This window comes from Chiloscyllium plagiosum, unplaced genomic scaffold, assembly GCF_004010195.1.
Source record: "Chiloscyllium plagiosum isolate BGI_BamShark_2017 unplaced genomic scaffold, ASM401019v2 scaf_8164, whole genome shotgun sequence".
NCBI lineage: Eukaryota > Metazoa > Chordata > Chondrichthyes > Orectolobiformes > Hemiscylliidae > Chiloscyllium > Chiloscyllium plagiosum.
The window spans coordinates 4,244-9,925 of NW_025204843.1; the positions used below are offsets into that span (position 1 = coordinate 4,244).

The following is a 5,682-nucleotide window of genomic DNA, read 5'->3' on the forward strand; positions in this document are numbered from 1 at the left end:
TTTTCCAAGTACATTTCGCAAACTGCACCAAACCATCGGAGTGGTCTTGATCTTCCTGTACAGCAGGACCAAAGGGCTGAATGAAACATAGGGCTGACGGACACGACTGGGCTATTTGGCCCCTTGACACTCTTCCACCAGTCGATAAGGTCATGGCTCATCTTATTGTGTTCCCAGCTACACTTTTCTCTCATTGCACCATTATCCTGATTCACCTGTCTATGGAAAATCAGACAAAGCCAGCCTCGGTATAACAAAGATTCAGCACTCTCAAACTTCTGGGAAAGAGAATTCCCACTTGAATGAATTCCCACTTTGTGAATTTCTCTTCACTTTGGTTCTGACTGAGGTGGGAGAGTGTCACTGTTTCCTTTTCTAGTCCCACTCCTCCACTGCTCACAACAAATTTGCTCACCCACCTCCAGCCCCACATCAGGTCCTAGCTCCCAGCCCTGCCGTGTTTTCACCAGCCCTCCAGACCTACCCCTCTCTGAGGATGAAAGAGCAGTCCTCAGTAGGGGCCTCACCTTCATTCCCCTATGCTCCCGGATTAATGAATTCAACACGCAGCGTGACATCGAACAATTCTTCCGCCGCCTTCGCCTCCGTGCCTACTTCTTTAACCAAGACTCCCGCCCACCCTCTGACGACCCCTTCTCCCGCCTCCAACACACCCCATCCACCTGGACACCCCGTGCTGGCCTCCTACCTGCCCTCGACCTCTTCAAAGCCAACTGCCGCCGCGATATTAACCGCCACCTGAACTCCCCCACCCCTCTCACCCACTCCAACCTCTCACCCTCGGAACGCGCAGCCCTCCACTCCCTCCGTTGCAACCCCAACCTTCATACACATACGTGTGTAATACATGGGTCCCACAACCCTCTGAGAATCCTGCTCCTTCACTTCCAGCCTCCTGACTATCTCCCCACCCCCATTGGAGGTTGGACCTTCAGCTGCCCAGACCCTCAGCTCTGGAATTCCCTCCCTGAACCTCTCCATCTTTCTATTCCTCTTTCCTCCTTTCTGATCCGCTAAAACCAACAGCAATCACCTGGATTAATAGCTCAGTGATACTTTTCTATACTTTCCAACTCTCATGCAAAGTACTCAGAACATTACATTACACTAATTAAAGTTTTTTTTTATTTTGCTTTTATTGTTCCCTTTATAAAGACTACGGTGCGAGTTAACGTTGTAAAAAGTGAAACAAAAATGATTCCCCATTTCAACTCTGACTGTCTAGGGCTGGTCAGGAGCCATGCAGTGACAGGGATGGCCATTCCCTGGAAACATGGGCCATGTGTCTCTCACAGGGTCAGGGGGAAGGTCACAGTCACACAAACAGTCACAAAAATCAGGGCAATGATCACTTCCAGCCTCGGAACCAGGCTGTATTTACAGGCATCTTGTCATTGTTTGCAAAACTGCAGAACAGTTTCATAAAATCTAATACTGTTTAAAATCTGGAGCAATCTTCTTCTTATAAAAAAACACGTGTGTGAACCATAACCGGAGTTACTGTTATACGATGAATCACCCTTTAAAGCATCACCATTAACCAGGAAATAACCCCATAATAACCCATCCCTGGGTTACTGAGCAAACTGTGCAGAGTTTCAGTAAAGAGCATGTCCTACCTTCTCTCCCGACAAGCTTCCTCCTGAAAGAAATGAATCACAAACAGTGAGGATGGCAGTAACAGATTTCAGGAGGAGACAGACAGACACCCACACACACACACTCTCTCCACATGGAACTGGAACTGGATTATAATGGGAGTTCCAGGAGACAATTAAACTTGGGGAGCACGGAGATAATAACAAAATAAATAATAACATCACAATCCATTCCCGGGAGAATGTCGATATTCCCGAGAATCTGCAGATAGTTTGGCAGCGGTTAGTAAAAAAACAGAAATTACTGGAAAATCTCAGCAGGTTTGGAAGGATCTGTGGAAAGAAATCAGAGTGAACGCTTCGGGAGCATTGACCCTTCTTCAGTGACAACAACAGAACCGTCCGGACAGTCACAAGGTCAGTTCACTTTTTTACACGATATTCCATATTATTTTTACAGTTGTCATCATGTCCGAAATCTGTCTGAAATAACCTGCAATATCTTCCCTCACCTTCAGAAAGATCAATTCGTCTTTTTGCCCCATCAGTTTATGCAAATTTGACAGATTCTCCTCAATAGAATTTAAATTCTCCTGAATCTCTCGAAGGGTTTTCTCCATTGGTTCTACAATCCTCTCCTCTTCTTCCCTGAGATCTCTGAGTAAACGCTGCTCTTTCTCAGTGAGAATCTGGTGCATTTTAGTGAACTCGGATGTGATGTGGGTCTGCAGACTGCTCGCCTGTTCCTACCAAATGAAAATGTGAAACCTCATTAATGTCCCGCGATAAAGGGAACAAAACTAACCCAGATCCCAGAAAATCAGCACAGGGAGAGCTCACCCTCACTTCGGAAATCTTCCGTTTCTGAGTCAGTTCCGTTTGTAGAACCGCCGATTTATACTCCTCGGCCAGATTCGCTAAGGCTCGATTTATCCTGAGGTTTCTTTCCGGAAACACCTCTCTACATTCCGGGCAGGAGCATATCTCCTTCTTTTCCCAACTCTGGGTGATACAGGAGCGGCAGAAGTTGTGTCCACAATCAAGTGTAACCGGGTTGGTGAAGAAATCCAGACAAATGGGACAAACTGCCTCCTCGGTCCAACTCTCTCCCTGCTGTCTGGAAGCCATGTTCACACTCAGCACTTCCTGATTCAAACCACTTTCAGTTTCAATGTGACTGCGCTGGTGAACACATTCAGTTCAATCACTTACCGATGGATTTCTCTGCAATTATCAGAGAAGAGTAATTAGTAACTATGGTTTAGAAAGGTTTTGACCTGGGAGCAAGTAAAAAACAATATTTTGATGGAGAAACAGGTTTAGGACGCTGACAGGGTTTTGACCCCATCCCAGGAGGGTGAAGGTGCCTGGAGAGTTGCCTTTGGTGGAGGAAGAGTGAGACAGAGGGAGGCGGGACGGAGGCACAGGGAGGGCTCATACTCTAGATGTTCACTAAATGCACAAAAAGCTGGAAGGTTTAGCTTTATGAGTCTGCATCTTGTTTCCGCTTGCAGATTTATTTTTATTTCAAAAATTTACTTCATTCATTAAAAAAAATGATGTTTTCTCCATACAGTCCCAGCATGTCTGACTTTGGGTCCAAACACAGCGAATATCCAGCTTGTCGTGTCTGAGAACCAGATCAATGTGAGAGCAGAAAAAAGACGGCATTTGCCCCGCGACAACCCCAAGAGGTTTGATCCCCAGCCCTTTGTTCTGGGATCCGAGGAATTCACAGCCGGGAGACATTACTGGGAGGTGGAGGTGAGGGAGAAAACTCTGAGTAAAGTGAAAGTGGCCCAAGAGTCTGTCAAGAGGAAAGGAAACATTGATTTGAAACCTGAGAATGGATACTGGATTTTCTGGCCATTCCTCCGAAAGCAATTATATAACTTCCACATCACCTTCGAGGGCAACTCACACCCCGATCGAGAAACAATGGAAAGTTGGGGTTTTCCTGGACTATGAGGGTGGACAGGTCTCATTTTATAATGTGGACACCATGTCCCATCTCCATACTTTTATCCACACTTTCACTGAGAAGATCTTTCCTATCTTTGGCATGGCACCTAACATCAGAGAGAAAAGCTCAGCAATGCTGAGAATCTGTGGGATTAAAGGGCACTGACAGATCCATCCCATAATTCCTCCCCATCCCCGTGCCTCCTGCCAGCTGTCAGCTGATGGGGGTCGGTCTCGGTCTCGGTCTCGGTCTTGGTCTCAGTCACAGGTGGAGAGAGATGCCAGGTTAACATTCCAGGAATAAATCCTGTATCGGAACTGGGAACTGAAAGATCGGCAAGGAGCAGTGTCGGGCTAGGGGGAAAAGAAGGGGACGAGAAGAAACAAAGGGAAGCTGAATTGTACGGAGGGACATACTGGGTAGAATGAGCTGTGAGCTGCAAGAACCCAAGGACTGCAAGGTGAAACTGATGTTCCATTGCCATGTGTGATGTCAATGAGTTCAACATCACCAGTGCTGTGTGTGGTGAATGAACTGTACAGACGAAACATCAACCTAAAAGAATAACCAATAAATACAACCCATGATGTTATAAATTTCAAAAACACAAATCAAACATGTTATTTGCTCTTTTTACATCCAATTCCACACACTGTATATTTTTAACAAGCTCCTATTTTTAATTTCTTTCCTGTGATAAACCAAGAGGTAGTGTCCTGGAATTACCACTAAAGCACCTGCTGGTTCTTCAGCCAACAGTGTGTTGGATAAATAAGAAGATAAGGAATAGCAGCAGGAAAAGGCCTTTGGCTACTCAAGCCTGTCTTGACATTCATCAAGATTGGGAGAAAGTGAGGACCTCAGATGCTGAAGATGAGTGTCGAGAGTGTGGTTCTGGAAAAGCACAGCAGGTCAGGCAGCATCTGAGGAGCAGGAGAATTGACATTTCAGGTGGAAGCCCTTCATCTCCTTGAAATTTCCAATTTCCAGACTCCACCCAGTTAAACATCTTCTCAACATCTACCCTGTCAAGATTTCTCAGAAATGTATGCATGTCAATTGGATCACCCTTCATTCTTCAAAGCTCGAATGAATGAAACCCTAACCTTTTAGCCAAAATCAACAAGGTGTCTGCCTTCACATCAGGAATCAGCTTATTGAATCTCTTTTGAACTGCCTCCAAAGCCACAATATCCTTTGTTAAATAAGGAGTCCAAAATTGTACACAGTAATCTTGGTGCAGCCTCACCAATACCCTGTACAGTTGTCATAAGATTTTCCAAACTTTAACCTCAAATTCTCTAGCAATAAATTCTGTTTGTCTTCTTACTTTCTTGCTGTACACTAACATTTTTCTGTTCAATCACAACAAACATCAAGATCACTCTGTGCTATACCTTTTGGGTTATCTCTCCATTTAAATAATTGACTCCTTTTTAATGCTTCCTGTAAAAGCGCACAGCTTCACAATTTCCTACAGTAAACTTCATCTTCCAAATTTTTACCCAGTCATATCTATATCCTTTCACAAATTGTATCTCAATATAACATGACATCCTCCAACCTATTTTTGTACCATCAACATGTTTGGGTGCATTACGCTCTGCCTCTCCTCCTAGTCACTAGGATGGTGAGTAAATAATTGAGGCCCAAGGACTGATCATTGATATATAAAACCACAAACACATACAGTCCCATATGGTGGTACTACCAATCCTCATGTCTCAGTATGCTCTGTCCACATTTCCATAGAACATTCCAATAGTTTGCTGTGCCATTCCTAATGTTACATTGCGGAAACTGTTGTGTGGAAAAACACCTTTTACTACAAATACATCAGGCTGCTTGTAATGTCCTACAGATCCTGCAGGTAAAGGAGATGGTAAACCCTGTGCTCCCTAAGTAGACAGTCAAAATCATTTGGAAAAGTGTCTCCTGTCTAGGAAATTCACCATACTAAAACAAAAATGGAAGTTGGCTGGTATCAAGAGGGTGAATTCTGCCTGATCTTTCCTTTACCCTCAAGTCTCATATGGTCTGTAAGTTGCACTTCATAGACAGCACAGTGGCTAAGTGGTCAGCACTACTGCCTCACTGCAC

At 44.6% G+C, this 5,682-nt stretch overlaps 1 long non-coding RNA gene across 1 annotated transcript; it reads right to left on the reverse strand.

Moving 5' to 3' along the window:
• Nucleotides 1-816: 816 nt before the first annotated feature.
• Nucleotides 817-2,516, reverse strand: LOC122546407. The gene is made up of 3 exons (XR_006310736.1): nt 2,460-2,516; nt 2,132-2,365; nt 817-1,663 (listed from the first exon to the last, which is right to left on the reverse strand). It is a non-coding gene; the product is annotated as an uncharacterized LOC122546407 (long non-coding RNA).
• Between the last annotated feature and the right edge of the window lie 3,166 nt (nt 2,517-5,682).